The following is a 21,618-nucleotide window of genomic DNA, read 5'->3' as shown; positions in this document are numbered from 1 at the left end:
TTCCTCCTTGGGTTTATCCTGTATGGGACTCTCTGTGCTTCCTGGACTTGGGTGGCTATTTCCTTTCCCATGTTAGGGAAGTTTTCGACTATAATCTCTTCAAATATTTTCTCGAGTCCTTTCTCTCTTTCTTCTCCTTCTGGGACCCCTATAATGCGAATGTTGTTGCATTTAATGCTGTCCCAGAGGTCTCTTAGGCTGTCTTCATTTCTTTTCATTCTTTTTTCTTTATTCTGTTCCATGGCAGTGAATTCCACCAGTCTGTCTTCCAGGTCACGTATCTGTTCTTCTGCCTCAGTTATTCTGCTATCGATTCCTTCTAGTGTAGTTTTCATTTCAGTTATTGTATTGTTCATATCTGTTTGTTTGCTCTTTAATTCTTCTAGGTGTTTGTTCTTTAATTCTTCTAGGTCTTTGTTAAACATTTCTTGCATCTTCTCGATCTTTGCCTCCATTCTTTTTCCGAGGTCCTGGATCATCTTCACTATCAATATTCTGAATTCTTTTTCTGGAAGGTTGCCTATCTCTACTTCATTTAGTTGTTTTTCTGCGGTTTTATCTTTTTACTTCATCTGGTACATAGCTCTCTGCCTTTTCATCTTGTCTATCTTTCTGTGAATGTGGTTTTTGTTCCACAGGCTGCAGGATTGTAGTTCTTCTTGCTTCTGCTGTCTGCCCTCTTCAAGGTGATTATTGAAATATATGTTCCTTTTACCATTTTCTTGTTTTGGGTTTGTTTTTGTGGGTCTTTTTCTTCTCTTGTGTTTCCCATCTAGAGAAGTTCCTTTAGCATTTTTCATAAAGCTGGTTTCATGGTGCTGCATTCTCATAGCTTTTGCTTGTCTGTAAAGCTTTTGATTTCTTCATTGAATATGAATGAGATCCTTGCTGGGTAGAGTAATCTTGGCTGTAGGTTATTCCCTTTCATCACTTTAAATATGTCCTGCCACTCCCTTCTGGCCTGCAGAGTTTCTGCTGAAAAATCTGCTGTTAACCCATGGGGATTCCCTTGTATGTTATTTGTTGCTTTTTCCTTGCTGCTTTCAATATTTTTTCTTTGTATTTAATTTTTGATAGTTTGATTATTATGTGTCTCGATGTGTTTTCTCTTTGTGTTTATCCTGTATGGGACTCTCTGCGCTTCATGGACTTGATTGACTATTTCCTTTCCCATGTTAGGGAAGTTTTTGACTATAATCTCTTCAAATGTTTTCTCAGACCCTTTTTTTCTCTTCTTCTGGGACCCCTATAATTCGAATGTTGGTGTGTTTAATGTTGTCCCAGTGGAGACTGTCCTCAGTTCTTTTCATTCTTTTTTCTTTATTCTGCTCCCTGGCAGTTATTTCCACCATTCTATCTTCCAGGTCACTTATCCGTTCTTCTTCCTCAGTTATTCTGCTATTGATTCCTTCTAGAGTGTTTTTAATTTCAGTTATTGTGTTGTTCATCACTGTTTGGTTACTCTTTAGTTCTTCTACATCCTTGTTAAACATTTCTTGTATTTTCTCAATCCATGTCTCCATTCTGTTTCCGAGATTTTGGATCATCTTTACTATCATTACTCTGAATTCTTTTTCAGAGAGGTTGCCTATTTCCTCTTTATTTATTTGGTCTTCTAGGTTTTTACCTTGCTCCTTCATCTACAACATATTTTTTTGTCATTTCATTTTTTTCTTTTTTTTGATGGGTGGGCCTGTGTTCCTGTCTTACTCGTTGTTTGGCCTGAGGCGTCCAGCACTGGAGTCTGCAGGCAGTTGGGTAGAGCTGGGTCTTGGTGCTGAGATAAGGACCTCCGGGGGACCTCACTCCAATTAATATTCCCTGGGGTCTGAGGTTCTCTGTTAGTCCAGCGGTTTGGACTCAGCACATCCACCACAGGAGCTCAGGCCTGACCTCCGGCCTGGGAACCAAGATCCTGCAAGCCACTTGGTGCAGCAAAAAAAAAAGAAAGAAAGAAAGGAGCAGTACAATAACAAAGAATAAGAAGCAAAACAAAATTAGAAAGATAAGAAATATATTAGGAAAAATAAAAATATAATTGAAACAGATGCAACAACGTAAAACAAAACCACAACAGAAAAAATAAAAAAGAAAAATAAATAAAAACAAAGAATGGGGGAACAAGTCAAAAGGAGCAGAACAATAACATAGTCTAAAGAATAAAATAAAATTAGAGGGGGCTTCCCTGTTTGCGCAGTGGTTAAGAATCCACCTGCCAATGCAGGGGACATGGCTTCCAGCCCTGGTCTGGGAAGATCACATATGCCACAGAGTGACTAAGCCTGTGCACCACAGCTACTGAGCTTGAGGTCTAGAGCCTGTGAGTCACAACTACTGACCCTGTGTGCTGCAACTACTGAAGCCCATGTGCCCTGGAGCCCATGCTCTGCAACAAGAGAGACCACCGCAATGAGAGGCCCGCACACCGCAACAAGGAGTGGCCCCTGCTCACCACAACTGGAGAGAGCCCATGCGCAGCAATGAAGACCCAACACAGCCAAAAATAAATTAATTAATTAAATATAATAGATAAATTTTAAAAAATAAATAAAATTAGGAAAATAAAATATATATTAGAAAAAATAAAAAAACAAATGAATCAACAGCAACAAGGTAAAATAGAACTCTGACCTAAAAGAAGAAGAAGAAAAAAAAAGGCCCTGGCTATGGGGAGGTGAGCTTACGTGGGGGGTTTTAACGTAGGCAGGGGCGGGCTTTAGGGTTGGATGGACTTATGACCCCCACAGCTGGAAAAGGCCTTTGGGGAGGGACCTAGGCGGGGCAACATTCAATGTGGGGCGAGGCCTCTGCTTAGGACCTGCGTGGAAGTGGAGAGGCTTGGCACCTGCAAGGAAGGGGAGAGGCATGCCATTTCTCAATAAGGAGACAACCTGTCAAAATTATGCATAAATAAAACCAGAACTAGAGGATCTCAGTCATTTACAGCCATTTAATTTCTTCTGTCTTTTTTGTAAAAGCCAGAGGGAAGAGGCAAGTGACAGGCAGTTCACACACAAAGACATGGGTGTTCTCGGGACTCCTGCCAACTCTACAGGATCTAAAGTAGTCGTTTGACAACTCAGCAAGGAATGGGTTTCAGGCCCTGAGGAAACCGAGCACATCAGAGGAATGGGTTCCCTGCCTCCAGCTGGGGTCCCAGCTAATCCTGCAGTCTTCCCAAGCAGGCAGCTGTGCTTTGAGGGCAGCCAACTAATGCTTGACAAAAGCCAGCTGGAGGGACTTCCCTGGTGGTGCAGTGGTTAAGAATTTGCCTGCCAGGACTTCCCTGGTGGTGCAGTGGTTAAGAATCCGCCTGCCAGGACTTCCCTGGTGGTGCAGTGGTTAAGAATCTGCCTGCCAATGCAAGGAACATGGGTTTGAGCCCTGGCCCGGGAAGATCCCATGTGTCGTGGAGCAACTAAGCCCGTGTGCCACAACTACTGAACCATCTCTCTAGAGCCCATGAGCCACAACTACTGAGCCCACATGCCACAACTACTGAAGCCTGCATGCCTAGAACCCATGCTCTGCAACAAGGGAAGCCACCACAATGAGAAGCCCGCGCACCACAATGAAGAGCAGCCCCCATTTGGTGCAACTAGAGAAAGCCTGCACGTAGCAATAAAGACCCAATGCAGCCAAAAATAAAAATAAATTAATTAATTTTAAAAAAAGAAAGAAAAAAAAGAATGAAGTTGGGCCCTTTCCTTACACCATATACAAAATGATTCTTGGAAGAAATACTATTTATAGGCATACCTCCGAGTTATTGTAGGTTCAGTTCCAGACCACCGCAATAAAGTGAATATCAAAATAAAAGCGAGTCACACGAATTAAAAAAGAAAAAAAAGAATCCACCTGCCAGCACCGGGGACATGGGTTTGATCCCTGGTCCGGGAAGATGTCACATGCTGCAGAGTGGCTGGTTCTGTGTGCCACAACTGAGCCTGCGCTCTAGAGCCCGCGAGCCACAACTCCTGAGCCCACATGCTGCAACTACTGAAGCCCGCGCCCCTAGAGCCCGTGCTTGTAACAAGAAGAGCCACCGCAATGAGAAGCCAGCGCACCACACTGAAGAATAGCCAGCCCCCCGGTTGCCTCAACCAGAGAGAAGCCCACGCAGCCCACGCACAGCAACAAAGACCTAACACAGACATAAATAAATAAATAAATTTATTTTTAGAAAAACAAACATTAGGAAAAAAAAAAAACAATGGGGGGCCTCCAGAGTGTGGAGTTATGGAGTTTGGAGGTAAGGCCCTGGGTGAGTGTGTGTGGGTGGGGCTTAGGCCCAGTGCCTTGGAGGGGGTCTCGGGGTTTCCGAGTGTAGATGTGGGGCCCTGGGGTGGGGGGATGTAGGGGCGGGGCTTGGTCTCTGCGCGGCAGGAGGGAGGCTCCGAGGGCAGAGAATTAGGCCTATGAGCCCAACAGGCTCTCAGGTGCCTAAGTGGACAGGGAAAGCGCTGGCCCATTTCCCTTCCATTCCTTTGCTCCCCTCTCCCACCATCTCCCCCAGGGTCTCTCCCGTCGCCGCTGGACCCCTAACCGTGGGTGGGTCCTGCTGGCTGTAGGAACTCCTTCCCACGCCCAGCCGCCCCTCACGCGTGCCGGTCCTGGAGGTCTGGCCTTTATTTTTGCTCCCCCTTCCCTCCCTCCCACTCCCTCATGACCTGCACGTCTGGAGGGGGCCTTGGTGGGCAGAGCATCAGGCCCAGGATCTCAGCAGGCTCCTGGGGGGCCCAAGTGGGCAGGGGAAACGCTGGCCACGCTCCCTTTTGATCCTCTGCCCTCCCCGTGGTTCCCCAATTTCCCCCTCTGGGCATGGGATCTCTTCCTTTCCCCCAGCCTCCCCTCAGGGGCGCCGGTCCCGTCCTGCCTCCACTTCTCCGCCCGCTTCACTCCCCGAGACGCCGCACATCCTACCCAGTCACTGGGGGTTCCTTCTGTCCCCTTAGGTGTCCGTGGTCCTCCACCGGTGCCTGGTAGGTGCCCCAGTGCAGACACGTGAATTCTGCGTCCTCCTAGTCTGCCATCTTGACTCCACCCCCTCGAAAAAAAGCAAGTCACACGAATTAAAAAAAAAAAATCTGCCTGCCAGTGCAGGGGGACATGTTCTGGCCTGCAGAGTTTCTGCTGAAAAATCAGCTGATAACCTTATGGGGATTCCCTTCTTTGTTATTTGTGGCTTTTCCCTTGCTGCTTTTAATATTTTTTCTTTGTATTTAATTTTTCTTAGTTTGATTATTATGTGTTTTGGTCTGTTTCTCCTTGGGTTTATCCTGTATGGGACTCTCTGTGCTTCCTGGACTTGGGTGGCTATTTCCTTTCCCATGTTAGGGAAGTTTTTGACTATAATCTCTTCAAATGTTTTCTCAGACCCTTTCTCTTTCTCTTCTTCTTCTGGGACCCCTATAATTCAAATATCGGTGCATTTAATGTTGTCCCAGAGGTCTCCGAGATTGTCTTCACTTCTTTTCATTCTTTTTTCTTTATTCTGCTCCCTGGTAGTTATTTCCACCATTGTATCTTCCAGTTCACTTATTCATTCGTCTGCTTCAGTTATTCTGCTATTGATTCCTTCTAGTGTATTTTTCATTTCAGTTATTGTGTTGTTCATCACTGTTTGTTTGTTCTTCAGTTATTCTAGGTCCTTGTTAAACATTTCTTGTATTTTCTCAATCCATGTCTCCATTCTATTTCAGAGATTTTGGATCATCTTTACTATCATTACTCTGAATTCTTTTTCAGGTAGTTTGCCTATTTCCTCTTCATTTATTTGGTCTTGTAGGTTTTTACCTCGCTCCTTTGTCTGTAACTTATTTTTTGTTGCCTCATTTTTTTTTTTTTTTTTTGAGGGGTGGGGCTGTGTTCCTGTCTTACTGGTTGTTTGGCCTGAGGCGTCCAGCACTGGAGTTTGCAGGCAGGTGGGTAGAGCTGGGTCTTGGAGCCGAGATAAGGACCTCTGGGGGACCTTACTCCAATTAATATTCTTGGGTCTGAGGTTCTCTGTTAGTCCAGTGGTTTGGACTCAGTGCTCCCACCACAGGAGCTCAGGACTGACCCCCAGCCTGGAAACAAAGATTCTGCAGGCTGCATGGCACAGCAAAAAAAAAAGAGCAGAACAATAACAAAGAATAAAAAAATACAATAAAATTAGAAAAGTAAAAAATACACTTAAAGAATTAAAATGTAAATGAAACAACAACAACAAGACAAAACAGAACCACTACAGCAAAAAAAAAAGGGCAGGCGGGGGGGGGGGGGGGCCGGAAAAGGTCTTAGCTTAGGCAGGAGCAGGGCTTAGGTAGAGCGGGGCCTGAAGGGGCCTCGGAGGGTGGAGGTTCAGGCCTGTGGGACCCCAGCAGGCTCCCTGGGGCCCGAATGTGTGGGGGAAATGCTGGCTGCATTCCCTTCTAATGCTCCGATCCCCCAGAGGTCTCTCCCTGTCCTCACTGATTCCCTCGCCATGAATGGGCCCCTCCGAGTGTGGGAACCCCTCCTCTCCTCCAGCCACCCCTCAGGGTCACCAGTCCCCTCCCACCTCCACTTGTCCTCCCCTCTCCCTCCCCCACCATGTCCTACCCGGTTGCACGGGGGTTCCTCCCATCCCCATAGGTGTCCAAGGTCCCCCACCAGTGCCTGGTAGGTGCCTTATCTGTGAGGAGACGTGTACTCTGCATCCTCCTATTCCACTATCTTGACTCTGCCCCCCTGTATTTTCTTTTCTTTTTTTTTTTCTTTGCCTCGTGGCAGGCAGGATCTTAATTCCCCAACCAGGGATCAAACCCATGCCCCCTGTAGTGGAAGCCTGGAATATTAACCACTGGACCACCAGGGAAGTCCCAACAATACTGTATTTTAAACTTCAGAGTTGCTAAGAGACTCAATCTTAATTGTTATTACCACAAAAAAGAAATGATAATTATGGGATATGATAGGAGTGTTAGCTAATACTACAGTGGTAATCATATAGCACTATGTAAATATATCAAATCAACTATTTGTATACCTTAAACTTACACAATGTTATATTTCAATTATATCTTAAAACATAATAATAAAATGCTTCGTTGGAGGAAATAGTGATATTATGTTGCATATGCAAGAGTAACAGTGGGGGCCAGAATAGGACAAAGTTCATCCTGTTTTTAATGTTCCACATTCTATTTTTTTTGTCCAAAATGGACACTCATTTGATAATGTCATTTTGAAGAGCTATCACAGAGCATTCCATAGACTCTTTGTAGAGACGTGTTTTGGGCTAAAGGTACTAAATTTGGTCAGCACTGGGAGCAGGCATTCTTGAAGGCCAATATTTGTTTTTATTTTCATTGTGACCTTTCTATACCTGAAAGGTATAGAATAAATTTTAGAAAGAATAGTAAATTAAATAAAATAAGATCTGTGGAGTCCAAGCTTCCATGGATGTCACTTACCCACAGATTTTTTTTTTTGAAGGATGCATCTTAGTTCCCTGACCAGGGATCGAACCCACACCCTCAGCAGTGAAAGCACAGAGTCCTAACCACTGGACCACCAGGGAATTCCCTACCCATAGCCTTTTATAACTGAGGTAACTGTTAGTGTCTTTTTGATGAACACATAATATCGCTAAAACAAGAATTCCTCTAAATATGTCATTCCTCTTAATTCTTCTAAGTATGTATATTCCTCAAATCTTATAGTAGATACAACATTTTAAAAAATCAACATAGGTTGTATCCATTTTGCCTTGAATGTAAGTCTGACAAAATTATGTGAAATTCTTTGGAATAGCATACTGGAGACATGTTTTATGAACAGTACCTTGACGTTTTTTTCAGAATAGATAAGATTTTGAACACCATAATCCCCAATTTTTATTTATAGTAATATGAAGGATAAGGAATATGCTGTATTCAGTTTTAACTAAGTTCCAGCACGTCCAGAGAACCTCGATGAATCTTGGCTTGTTCAGCTTATCCTAGGATTATTCATATCTATAATTTTTGAAACACCAAATGAGACTACAATTTGATTTTTTTTAAATACCAGAAATACCGTGTGCCATATTCTTTTTTTGCTTCCATTTTTTTAAATTTTGAGATAATTGTACATTCATATGCAGTTGTAAGTAATAATAGAGATCTCATAAACTTTTCACCTAGTGTCCCTCAGTGGTAACATCTTGTTTAGTTCTGGTCACAACCAAGAAATTAACATTGATACAAACCAGTTACATTCATATATTACCACTGTAAGCAGAAGGGCAGGGGATCCCTGGAGAAAGAGAACCAGGCACGGCTTTTTTCACAGAAGAGAGGTTATGTTTGGCTTAAACCATCTTGTGATCTAAGCCTGGCCACAATGTTTGCCCTTGAACAGGTCTCAGTAATTAATGATCTTAAGGGGACAAAGGATGCAGAAACAAATGACTGTTATTAGGCAAGAGAAGTAACAATAGCAAAGATAATATATCTGTTGTGAAGACTCCCAGTTCTGTTTCAATGGTAAAGATTAGCCTGGGGGCTACCCTGGTGGCGCAGTGGTTAAGGATCCACCTGCCAATGCAGGGGACACAGGTTCAAGCCCTGGTCCAGGAAGATCCCATATGCCCCAGAGCAACTAAGCCTGTGCGCCACAACTACTGAGCTGCACTCTAGAGCCCACGAGCCACGACTACTGAAGCCTGCGCACCTAGAGCCCGTGCTCCGCAATGAGAGAAGCCACCACAATGAGAAGCCTGCGCACCGCAATGAAGAGTAGCCCCTGCTTGCTGCCCCCACACAGCAACAAAGATCCAACTCAGCCAAAAATAAATAAATAAAGTTAATTTAAAAAAAAAAAAAGATTAGCCTGAAGCGCTCAACCACCAGATCGAGTGGAACCTAAGGGATGATGATGTTGACCTTTTCTGAACCTCAACTAAATTTCAATCAAGTAAACTTGTTGACTGCCCAAGTCCCTTCATGAATATGCATGTACCCCTAGCTTAAAAATTCCCTAATTTTGGGACTTCTCTGGTGGCACCATGGTTAAGCATCCACCTGCCAATGCAGGGGACATGGGTTCAAGCCCTGGTGCAGGAAGATCCCATGTGCCATGGAGCAGCTAATCCCATGGGCCACAACTACTGAGCCTGTGCTGTAGAGCCCACAAGCCACAACTACTGAGCCCACGCACCGCAACTACTGAAGCCCGCGCACCTAGAGCCTGTGCTCCACAACAAGAGAAGCTACCACAGTGAGAAGCCTGCACACTGCAACACAGAGTAGTCCCTGCTTGCTGCAACTAAAGAAGACCTGCATGCAGCAACAAAGACCCAACGCAGCCAAAAATAAATAAATTTATTTTTTAAAAATTCCCCAATTTTGCTGTTCAGGGAGACACTGCTTTGGGAAGGATCCCCGGAATTCTCCTTCCTTGCTGCAAGTAATAATAAATCCTTCCTTCTGTTGCCAAAAACTCAGCCTCTGGGCCTGGGTGCCAAATTGAATCTCAGAGTTTTGGGTGAAGTAGAAAAGCAGAGCTTTTGTGATTTGGCAAGCAAAGGGGGACACAGCAGACTTGTGCCCTCAAAACTGTGTGTCCCAACCCGGGGGCATTTAGTGAGGAGTTTTATAGCAATGGTTCAAGGTTGGGGGTGTGGGTGGCTGGTAAGGATCAGAGTGTGTACAGGGCCTGCATTCCTTTAATCTGGCCTCCGGTGGTCTCCTCATGAGTTTCTGTGATTCTCAAGGTTAACAAGCTGTGATCTTCTCTCTGGAATGAAGACTGCTTCATCAAGTATAATAGTTGACATCTTCCATTTGCTCCGGGTTTTAGTTCTGCAGAAGAGCTCAAAGATATTGTTATATGTATCCCTTGGGGCAGAACCAGGATCCTGTCCCAAGATTGCACTATTCTTGCTTGAATGCTCCTCCCTTTTCTCTGTATCCCCTCCCTTCCCTGATTAGCAACTATTTGAATCTGCCCTTTGGAGATCAGAGAAGGTCATGGAAGCTGAAGCCTATTCCCTACAAACAAGAAATGGGGACACAGAAAGGCTTCTGGACCCAGGAGCCCCACAAGGTCCTGCTTGGTTTCATTTCTCCTCATCTTTGGCTTGGTTGTGTCTTTTGGCTTGACAAACAGCAAGAGTTGAACCCAGTTTTCAGGTAGCACCACTTTTATATGCATACATTTGTGTCTGTATATTTAATTCCATGAAATTAGAGCACCAGTACAATTGAAGTATAAAACAGTTTTATCACAAATATCCCTTGTGCTGTGCTTTTATAACCACAGCCTTTTCCCTCCTCACTTCCCTAACCTTTTCCACCCAGAGTCTGTAATCCATCTCTGTAATTTTTTTTAACTTAAAGGATGTTAGATAAATGGTATCATATAGTATGTAAACTTTTGAGGTCATTTTTTTTTCAATCAGCATAATTCTCTTGAGATTTATGCAAGTTATCTTGTGTATCCATGATTCACTTCAGGGTGTAGACATTCCAGATGGTTCAGTAACAACCCCCTCCCCACCCAAAAATCTGCTTCTCCATATAAGCAATGAGAACACTAGCAAAAACTCTCAAAATAAACTTATTAGAACTCTGGAAGTCAAAGGCTTGAAACATTCCAAGAAGTGTTTATTCAAGAAAAACAACTGAATATTGGTAAGAACAGTAAGCCTTGTGATGTTTTACCATGCCCTCAACCCATCCCCCTGTTGGCTGAAGAAAAATGCACAACCTCAAAGTTCTGAGTTAAGTTTTATTTGGGAATCTTACTGAGGACTCTAGCCTGGGAGGCAGTGTCTCAGAGAGCTCTGAGGAACTGCTCCAAAGAGGTAAGGGAGGAGCCAGGATATATAGGAGGTTTTCTTGCTGGAAAAAAACATGTAGTTGAACATCAAAAGATTACTGCTAGTCAGAAAAAACATATCTCAAGTGAATGATTTTAGTGTTTTTTTCTGTATGGGAAGATGCAAGAGTCTGGGTTCATTGAAATTATTCCTTAGATATACATCTTAACTATCTAGGGCCAGCATCCAAAACACAGAATGTTTCCTGATTTTCTCTATCCTGAATTCCTGTCAGGGCACACTGTCAGTGGGCGACTGCAGTAGCTAATGGCCTGATCCTTGTAGAGCTGGAACAGCAGGCAGCATTCTTTCTTTCATAAATTCAACCAAGGTTTGGGAGGAATTTGACTGCCAATTTATCCCACAGCGCTAGGAAGTCTCATTCCTAGATCAGATGAGGATTTCATTGATAGGCCACTCAATGTGCTATTTTTGGATTAGGCCCCATTGATAACCTAAAATTGTCTGGATCATCTATCATACCATTCTATTATGATCCCGGAAATGGTTTCCCTTGTTGTTCCTTCCGTATCTAGAGTTGCACTATTACAATTATTCTATATACTTAAATATGTGATCAGTTGCCTCAAAACGTTTAGCCATCATTAATTTTGTCAGAGGGCTGCTTATACATTGGGTAATGCAAGAGGCGACAATCTTATAAAACAGGATATAAGTAAGTAATATAGCTAGTAACAGTAATAAAGTCATAAGTAGGGATTTACGCCATGAGCTTCATGAACTAAACCAGCTCCCTAAAAAGTCACCAAGACTAGGAATAGGATCACTTAAGGCAGAAATACGATTTTTCCTGTGGGTCATTAAATGTGTTGTATTAGAGGATTCATCTGTATGGAAATGCAGCATTCGATTTGAATCATAGTACAGGTGCCTCCTTGAGATGTTATAAGGATATCGAGAGTCATGCAGTTTTGTAATACCACTTTTCTCATCATAGCAAACTCAGAATTCAGTAGGCTAAGAGCCTGATTACTGTCATTTAAGGGCTTTTGGGTGAATTCTGTTAAGGCTTCACTGTGGACCATTACATCTCCCAATCCTACTGAAGGGACAAAAATAGCTGCTAAATGGTCATATCAGTGGAATACAGGTCTCTTGGTCCATCAGGCTCATATTAATGGTAAATTTGCTGGAGTCATATCTAAATTGGCACACAAGTGACCTTGAGCCCAAGGGAATCCTGGGGGTACTCCTTCCTTTCTATCCTGGTGGAGGTCAGAGCCAAAGATTGGTCCTGCAAAACCATTGAGTTCCATTAGGTGCTACCCAGTATATTCCTAGTCACCTGACCCAATTTGTTCCATACCAATTACTATCTTTAAGGAAAATGATATATTGGCATTTTCTTTTTTATTTTTTTCTGATAAGAGATTTATATCTAGAATTTTTTATTTTTTTAATTAAAATTTTTTTTGAATTTTATTTATTTTTTATGCAGCAGTTTCTTATTAGTTATCCATTTTATACATATTAGTGTATATATGTCAATCCCAATCTCCCAATTCATCCCACCAACACCACCCGCTCCCCACCACTTTCCCCCCTTGGTGTCCGTATGTTTGTTCTCTACATCTGTGTCTCAACTTCTGCCGTGCAAACTGGTTCATCTGTATCATTTTTCTAGTTTCCACATATATGCGTTAATATATGATATTTGTTTTCCTCTTTCTGACTTACTTCACTCTGTATGACAGTCTCTAGATCCATCCACGTCTCTACAAATGACCCAGTTTCGTTCCTTTCTATGGCTAAGTAATATTCCATTCTATATATGTACCACATCTTCTTTATCCATTCGTCTGTTGATGGGCATTTAGGTTGCTTCCATGACCTGACTATTGTAGATAGTGCTGCAATGAACATTGGGGTGCATGTGTCTTTTTGAATTATGGTTTTCTCTGGGTATATGCCCAGTAGTGGGACTGCTGGATCATATGGTAATTCTATTTTTATTTTTTTAAGGAACCTCCATACTGTTCTCCATAGTGGCTGTATCAATTTACATTCCCACCAACAGTGCAAGAGGGTTCCCTTTTCTCCACACCCTCTCCAGCATTTGTTGTTTGTAGATTTTCTGATGATGCCCATTCTAACTGGTGTGAGGTGATCCCTCATTGTAGTTTTGATTTGCATTTCTCTAATAATTAGTGATGTTGATCAGCTTTTCATGTGCTTCTTGGCCATCTGTATGTCTTCTTTGGAGAAATGTCTATTTAGGTCTTCTGCCCATTTTTAGATTGGGTTGTTTGTTTTTTAAAATTGAGCTGCATGAGCTGTTTATATATTTTGGATATTAATCCTTTGTCTGTTGATTTGTTTGCAAATATTTTCTCCCATTCTGAGGGTTGGCTTTTTGTCTTGTTTGTAGTTTCCTTTGCTTTGCAAAAGCTTTTAAGTTTCATTAGGTCCCATTTGTTTATTTTTGTTTTTATTTCCATTACTCTAGGAGGTGGATGAAAAAAAGATCTTGATGTGATTTATGTTAAAGAGTGTTCTGCCTATGTTTTCCTCTAAGTTTTATAGTGTCCGGTCTTACATTTACGTCTCTAATCCATTTTGAGTTTATTTTTGTGTATGGTGTTAGGGAGTGTTCTAATTTCATTCTTTTACATGTAGCTGTCCAGTTTTCCCAGCACCACTTATTGAAGGGACTGTCTTTTCTCCATTGCATATCCTTGCCTCCTTTGTCATAGATTAGTTGACCATAGGTGCGTGGGTTTATCTCTGGGCTTTCTATCCTGTTCCACTGATCTATATTCCTGTTTTTGTGCCAGTGCCATATTGTCTTGATTACTGTAGCTTTGTAGTATAGTCTGAAGTCAGGGAGTCTCATTGCTCCAGCTCGTTTTTTCCCATCAAGACTGCTTTGGCTATTCAGGGTCTTTTGTGTCTCCACACAAATTTTAAGATTTTTTGCTCTAGTTCTATAAAAAATTCCATTGGTAATTTGATAGGGATTGCATGAATCCATAGATTGCTTTGGGTAGTATAGTCATTTTCACAATATTGATTCCTCCAATCCAAGAACATGGTATATCTCTCCATCTGTTGGTATCATCTTTAATATCTTTCATCAGTGTCATAGTTTTCTGCATACAGGTCTTTTACCTCCTTAGGTAGGTTTATTCCTAGGTATTTTATTCTTTTTGTTGCAGTGGTAAATGGGAGTATTTCCTTAATTTCTCTTTCAGATTTTTCATCATTAGTGTATAGGAATGCAAGAGTTTTCTCTGCATTAATTTTGTGTCCTGAAACTTTACCAAATTCATTGATTAGCTCTAGCAGTTTTCTATTGGTATCTTTAGGATTCTCTATGTATAGTATCATGTCATCTGCAAACAGTGACAGTTCTACTTCTTTTCCAATTTGTATTCCTTTTATTTCTTTTTCTTCTCTGATTGCCGTGGGTAGGGCTTCCAAAACTATGTTGAGTAATAATGGCGAGAGTGGACGTGCTTGTCTTTTTCCTGATCTTAGAGGAAATGATTTCAGTTTTTCACCATTGAGAATGATATTTACTGTGGGTTTGTCGTATATGGCCTTTATTATGTTGAGGTAGGTTCCCTCTATGCCAACTTTCTGGAAAGTTTTTTTTTTTTAATCATAAATGGGTATTGAATTTTGTCAAAAGCTTTTTCTGCATCTATTGAGATGATCGTATGGTTTTTATGCAATTTGTTAATATGGTGTATCACATTGATTAATTTGAGTATACTGAACAATCCTTGCATCCCTGGGATAAATCCCACTTGATCATGGTGTATGATCCTTTTAATGTGTTGTTGGATTCTGTTTCCTAGTATTTTTGTTGAGGATTTTTGCATCTATATTCATCAGTGATATTGGTCTGTAATTTTCTTTTTTTGCAGCATCTTTGACTGGTTTTGGTATCAGGGTGATGGTGGCCTCATAGAATGAGTTTGGGAGTGTTCCTTCCTCTGCAATTTTTTGGAAGAGTTTGAGAAGGATGAGTGTTAGCTCTTCTCTAAATGTTTGATAGAATTCACCTGTGAAGCCATCTGGTCCTGGACTTTTGTTTGTTGGAAGATTTTTAATCACAGTTTCAATTTCATTACTTGTGATTGGTCTGTTCATATTTTCTGTTTCTTCCTGGTTCAGTCTTGGAAGGTTATACCTTTCTAAGAATTTGTCCATTTCTTCCAGGTTGTCCCTTTTATTGGCATAGGGTTGCTTGTAGTAGTCTCTTAGAATGCTTTGTATTTCTGCAGTGTCTGTTGTAACTTCTCCTTTTTCATTTCTAATTTTATTGATTTGAGTCCTCTCCCTCTTTTTCTTGTTGAGTCTGGCTAATGGTTTATCAATTTTGTTTATCTTCTCAAAGAACGAGATTTTAGTTTTATTTATCTTTGCTATTGCTTTCTTTGTTTCTATTTCAGTTATTTTTGCTCTGATCTTCATGATTTCTTTCCTTCTACTAACTTTGGGTTTTGTTTGTTCTTCTTTCTCTAGTTCCCTTATGTGTAAGGTTAAATTGTTTATTTGAGATTTTTCTTGTTTCTTGAGGTAGGATTGTATTGCTATAAACTTCCCTCTTAGAACTGCTTTTACTGCATCCCATAGGTTTTGGATTGTCGTGTTTTCATTGTGATTTGTCTCTAGGTATTTTTTGATTTCCTCTTTGATTTCTTCAGTGATCTCTTGGTTATTTAGTAACGTATTGTTTAGCCTCCATGTGTTTGTGTTTTTTTCCCTGTAATTGATTTCTAATCTCATAGCATTGTGGTCAGAAAAAATGCTTGATATGATTTCAATTTTCTTAAATTTACTGAGGCTTGATTTGTGACCCAAGATGTGGTCTGTCCTGGAGAATGTTCTGTGTGCACTTGAGAAGAAAGTGTAATCTGCTGTTTTGGGATATAATGTCTTATAAATATCAATTAAATCTATCTGGTCTAGTGTGTCATTTAGAGCTTGTGTTTCCTTATTTATTTTCTGTCTGAATGATTTGTCCATTGTTGTAAGTGAGGTGTTAAAGTCCCGCACTATTATTGTGTTACTGTCAATTTCCTCTTTTATAGCTGTTAGCAGTTGCCTTATGTATTGAGGTGCTCCTATGTTGGGTGCATATATATTTGTAATCGTTATATCTTCTTCTTGGGTTGATCCCTTGATCATTATGTAGTGTCCTTCCTTGTCTCTTGTAACATTCTTTATTTTAAAGTCTATTTTATCTGATATGAGGATTGCTACTCCAGCTTTCTTTTGGTTTCCATTTGCATGGAATATCTTTTTCCATCCCCTTACTTTCAGTCTGTATTTGTCCCTAGGTTTGAAGTGGGTCTCTTGTAGACAGCATATATGTGGGTCTTACTTTTGTATCCATTCAGAGAACCTGTGTCTTTTGGTTGGAGCATTTAATCCATTCATGTGTAAGGTAATTATTGATATGTATATTCCTATTACCATTTTCTTAGATTTTATGGATTTGTATTTGTAGGTCCTTTTCTTCTCTTGTGTTTCCCACTTAGAGAAATTCCTTTAGCATTTGTGGTAGAGCTGTTTTGGTGGTCCTGAATTCTCTTAGCTTTTGCTTGTCTGTAAAGCTTTTGATTTCTCTGTCAAATCTGAGTGAGATCCTTGCTGGGTAGCATAATCTTGGTTGTACGTTCTTCCCTTTCATCACTTTAAATATATCATGCCACTGCCTTCTGGCTTGTAGAGTTTCTGCTGAGAAATCAGCTGTTAACCTTATGGGAGTTTCCTTGTATGTTATTTGTCATTTTTACCTTGTTGCTTTCAATAATTTTTCTTTATTTTTAATTTTTGTCAATTTGATTACTATGTGTCTCGGTGAGTTTCTCCTTGGGTTTATCCTGCCTGGGCTGTCTGAACTTCCTGGACTTGGGTGGCTCTTTCCTTTCCCATGTTAGGGAAGTTTTTGACTATAATCTCTTCAAATATTTTCTCAGGTCCTCTCTCTCTCCTTCTTCCTTCTGGGACCCCTATAATGCGAATGTTGTTGCGTTTAATGTTGTCCCAGAGGTCTCTTAGTCTGTCTTCATTTCTTTTCATTCTTTTTTCTTTATTCTGTTCCATGGCAGTGAATTCCACCATTCTGTCTTCCAGGTCACTTATCCGTTCTTCTGCCTCAGTTATTCTGCTATTGATTCCTTCTAGTGTATTTTTCATTTCAGTTATTGTATTGTTCATCTCTGTTTGTTTGTTCTTTAATTCTTCTAGGTGTTCTTTAATTCTTCTAGGTCTTTGTTAAACATTTCTTGCATCTTCTCGATCTTTGCCTCCATTCTTTTTCCAAGGTCCTGGATCATCTTCGCTATCTTTATTCTGAATTCTTTTTCTGGAAGGTTTCCTATCTCCACTTCATTTAGTTGTTTTTCCGGGGTTTTATCTTGTTCCTTCATCTGGTATATAGCCCTCTGCCTTTTCATCTTGTCTATCTTTCTGTGAATGTGGTTTTTGTTCCACAGGCTGCAGGATTGTAGTTCTTCTTGCTTCTGCTGTTTGCTCTCTGGTGGATGAGGCAAGTTTCCTGATGGGAGGGGCTGGTGGTGGGTAGAGCTGGGAAGCGCTCAGTAAAACTTTAATCTGCTTGTCTGCTGATGGGTGGAGCTGGGTTCCCTCTCTGTTGGTTGTTTGACCTGAGGTGACCCAACACTGGAGCCTACCCGGCTCTTTGGTGGGGCTAATGGTGGACTCTGGGTGGGCTCACACCAAGGAGTACTTCCCAGAACTTCTGCTGCCAGTTTCCTTGTCCCTTGGTGAGCCATAGCCACCTCCTGCCTCTTCAGGAGATCCTCCAACACTAGCAGGCAGGTCTGGTTCAGTCTCTTATGGGGTCTCTGCTCCTTCCTCTGGGTTCTGATGTGCACACTACTTTGTGTGTGCCCTCCAAGAGTGGAGTCTCTGTTTCCCCCAGTCCTGTCAATCCTGCAATCAAATTCTGGTTCTCTAGGAATTCCTCCTCCCATTTTGGACGCCCAGGTTGGGAAGCCTGACGTGGAGCTCAGAACCTTCACTACAGTGGGTTGACTTCTGTGGTATAAGTGTTCTCCAGTTTGTGAGTCACCCACCCAGCAGTTATGAGAATTGATTTTATTGTGATTGCGCCCCTCCTACCATCTCATTGTGGCTTCTCCTTTGTCTTTGGATGTGGGGTATCTTTTTTGGTGAGTTCCAGTGTCTTCCTGTCGATGATTGTTCAGCAGTTAGTTGTGATTCTGGTGCTCTCGCAAGAGGGAGTGAACATACGTCATTCTACTCTGCCTTCTTCAGCCAATCTGACATATTGGCATTTTCATAAGGCACCCAGCCTAATTTTCTAGTCTTTATTAGGTTGATTATCTTTAGTATGATTAAATTGTTCCCAACACAGGAGGCCCTTAAACTTAAATGACCACAATCTGGTGTTAGCCATATAAATCCATTCCATAACTGAGGGATGGTCCCTACTAATAATTGATAAGTTATATTTTTTAACTGAAATTTAGCTCACTGTTCTGATTGAGCTTGAGCAACTTTAAAGGAAAATTATTTATGGCCAGGGTCATAGCAAGTATGATTGACTGGCCAAGTGAGGGGCCCCATCTAGTAATGGCAACAGTGGCCCAGACATAACTATAACTTCTTTCTTCTAAAATAAATTTTCTAAGGGCCATCCGATCAGAACCTTGGAGAGGAGAATCCCACCAAAGTAAACCAGAAGTATTGGACATAGTTAATTGACAAGAAACCCATCAATTGGATTGATTTCTAAAATTTGCGTAGGACTGTGCCCATGACAGAACAACCTTTGATTTATGCTCAGAAGTCCAAGAAATTAAGAAAACATTATAAATAATCAAACAAGTCACGTCTGGCATTTGGGGATAACTGTCAACTTCTTATGCCCTCATCTTGTCCTGGCATGGGTGTCTTTCTTTTCTTTTAGAACATCATTTTAATAGGAGTTTTAGGTCAGCAGTTCTCACTATAGACCAGTTTGGTGCAGGGGCCCTTTTTAAGTGGGAAATATGAATCCAAGTGTCACTTCCCTTCAGATTTGCTGTGCAGGAGCTAGTTAAAAGAACCTGATAAGGCCTTCCATCTAGATTAGAGAGAGTCTTTCAGTGGTGCCTTTTCCAGCATACACCGTCTCCTGGTTGTAGGTCATGGGGCATCTGATCTTCATTTAAAGATAGATTATTGTGATAAGCTTCAGAAGCCAGCTTAGGATGTCCTGTTAATAATTCAGTTAGACCCTTGCAATAATATAGCATATCTCCTTTCAGTAATACAGGTTCATATAATCCTTCATCCAGTCTCATTGCTCTCCACATGATAATCTCAAAAGGAGACAAATGGTGTGTGCCGAAAGAAGTGGATCTGAAGTTGAGGAGGACCAATGGAAGGGCCTTAGGCCAGGGTAAGGAATAAGCATCCGTAATCTTAGCCAACTGGGTTTCAACTGTGCCATTTGTTCTTTCTACTAACACAGAAGGTTGGCTGTGATAAGCATAACGGAAATGCTGCATAATCAACCAAATCTTACAAATTTCTTTAACCATTTGTCCAGTAAAGTGAGTTCTCCTATAGCTGTGTAGTTCTGAGGGGATTCCCCAAGTAGGAATCACTCTTTCTAAATTCAATTTCCCTGCAGATTATGCTGTTGCCCTTCTGCATGGGAATGCCTCAACCTGGTGTGAAAATATACAAATCATAACAAGAACATACTGATAACCTCGAGAGGGAGGCATTTGTATAAAACCAAAATGCCAAATTTCAAAGGGACTTGCAGGTCATGGAAAATTTCCTTGAGAACTGTGTAATGACTTCCTAGCGTTACATTTTGGACAAATGGTACATCTTTTTTTTTTGAATTTTATTTTATTTATTTTTTATACAGCAGGTTCTTCGTAGTTATCTATTTTATACTTATTAGTGTATACATGTCAATCCCAATCCCTCAATTCATCCCACCACCACCACCCCCACCCCCACCCCAGCCCGCTTTCCCCGCTTGGTGTCCATATGTTTGTTCTCTACATCTGTGTCTCTATTTCTGCCATGCAAACAGGTTCATCTGTACCATTTTTCTAGATTCCACATATATGCGTTAATATATGATAACAAATGGTATATCTTTTTTTTAAATAAATTTATTTATTTTATTTTTGGCTGCGTTGGGTCTTCGTTGCTGCACGCAGTCTTTCTCTAGTTGCAGTGAGCAGGGGCTACTCTTTGTTGCGGTGTGCGGGCTTCTCATTGCGGTGGCTTCTCTTGTTGTGGAGCACAGGCTCTAGGTGCACAAGCTTCAGTAGTTGTGGCTCACGGGCTCTAGAGCACAGGCTCAGTAGTTATAGCGCACGGGCTTAGTTGCTCCATGGCATGTGGGATCTTCCCGTACCAGGGCTCAAAGCCATGTCCCCTGCATTGGCTGGCGGATTCTTAACCACTGCACCACCAGGGAAGCCCACAAATGGTATATCTTGAATAGACTTTTCAAACTGTTGTAAAAGAAGGCTTCCAAAAATATTGTTTACCCCATAATATCATCTTATCTGGGTTCCAATGAGTTACCTTCAGCGAGTTGAGCTCCAGACAGAAGGATAGGCCTCCCATTTGGGCCTATCCAACACTCTTTGCTGGGGTTGAATCTTCCTCCTTTTTGTGTCCAGGTGTCTTTCTGGCACCATTCCCTGAAATGTTAACAATATGTCAGTAAGTTCCGGGAGGCTGAAAATGACAACAAATAACAACCATGAGTTGGTTGTTTTTGTTTTGTAAAGCCACTGTCTTGGTAGCATGATCAGCTAGAGTTTCCTTTTGCATCTGCAGTGTCAGCCTCTGAATGATCCGATACCCTAATAACAGCAAGTGTGCTCAGAAGCAGATTTGCATCTAATAATTCTGCTACTTGTTTCCCAATTTTAATAGGCTGCCCTGAGGATGTTAAAAATCCCCTTTGTTTCAAAAACATGGCCAAATCATGTGCCACCCCAAAAGCATAGCAGCTATCTGTGTAAATATTACCAGGTTTTCCTTTTGCCAACTGGCAGGCTCTTGTTAGTGCTATTAATTCAGACTGTTGAGCAGCAAAGATATTATGCAAGTGTTTTCAAGGATATACACTGGAGAAACAGTGGCAAGGTCAGCCTGGTACTTTCCATGAGGTCCTCACAGATATGACCCATCGGTAAATAATATAAAATCAGGATTATCCATAGGGCTTTCTTGAAGCTCAGTCCTAGGAGATAAAAGATTGTCAGTTAAAACAAAACAATCATACTTCTCATTATTGACGTCTGATTCTTCTGGGAGCAAAGTGGCTGGATTAAGTTTGTTATACCTGTGAAAAAGTTACGTTCAGTGAGAGCAAAACAATTTCATGAGAAGTTAATCAGCTTGCTGAATAATGTTGTGTGTGCTGAGCGTTTAATAAAGTTTCCACGGAGTGGGGAACAAAGATGGTGAGAAGGGTGACTGATGACTATCTCTTCTGCGGTCTGACACAGCACAGATGTTGCTGTGATAGCCTGGAGACAAGAGGAAAGGCCCTTAGCTACCTAATCTAGCTGTTGGCTGTAATATCCTATTGGCTGCTGGGTTAATACTCCTGGTGCGACACTTTTGTTTTCATGTATAAAAAGAAAAAAAGGTAGGGAATTCCCAGGTGGTTCAGTGGTTAGGACTCGACACTTCAGTGCCAGGGCCCAGGTTCAATCCCTGGTCAGGGAACTAAGATCCCACAAGCCATGTGGCCAAAAAAAAAAAAAAAAGAAAAGAGATGAATCATAATTTGGATGCCCCAGGGC

The 21,618-nt window shown here is 41.5% G+C and overlaps 1 long non-coding RNA gene across 1 annotated transcript; it reads right to left on the bottom strand.

Annotated features, from left to right (window-relative positions):
* Positions 1-19,843: 19,843 nt before the first annotated feature.
* LOC117203123 (uncharacterized) lies at positions 19,844-21,237 on the bottom strand. Its single transcript, XR_004485767.2, has 3 exons — positions 21,153-21,237; positions 20,837-21,050; positions 19,844-20,502 (listed from the first exon to the last, which is right to left on the bottom strand). It is a non-coding gene; the product is annotated as an uncharacterized LOC117203123 (long non-coding RNA).
* Positions 21,238-21,618: the final 381 nt, after the last annotated feature.

The sequence above is a fragment of the Orcinus orca genome, chromosome 18 (assembly GCF_937001465.1).
Source record: "Orcinus orca chromosome 18, mOrcOrc1.1, whole genome shotgun sequence".
Taxonomy (NCBI): domain Eukaryota; kingdom Metazoa; phylum Chordata; class Mammalia; order Artiodactyla; family Delphinidae; genus Orcinus; species Orcinus orca.
The sequence above is the reverse complement of the archived record's forward strand: the minus strand, read 5'-3'. Positions and strand labels throughout refer to the sequence as shown.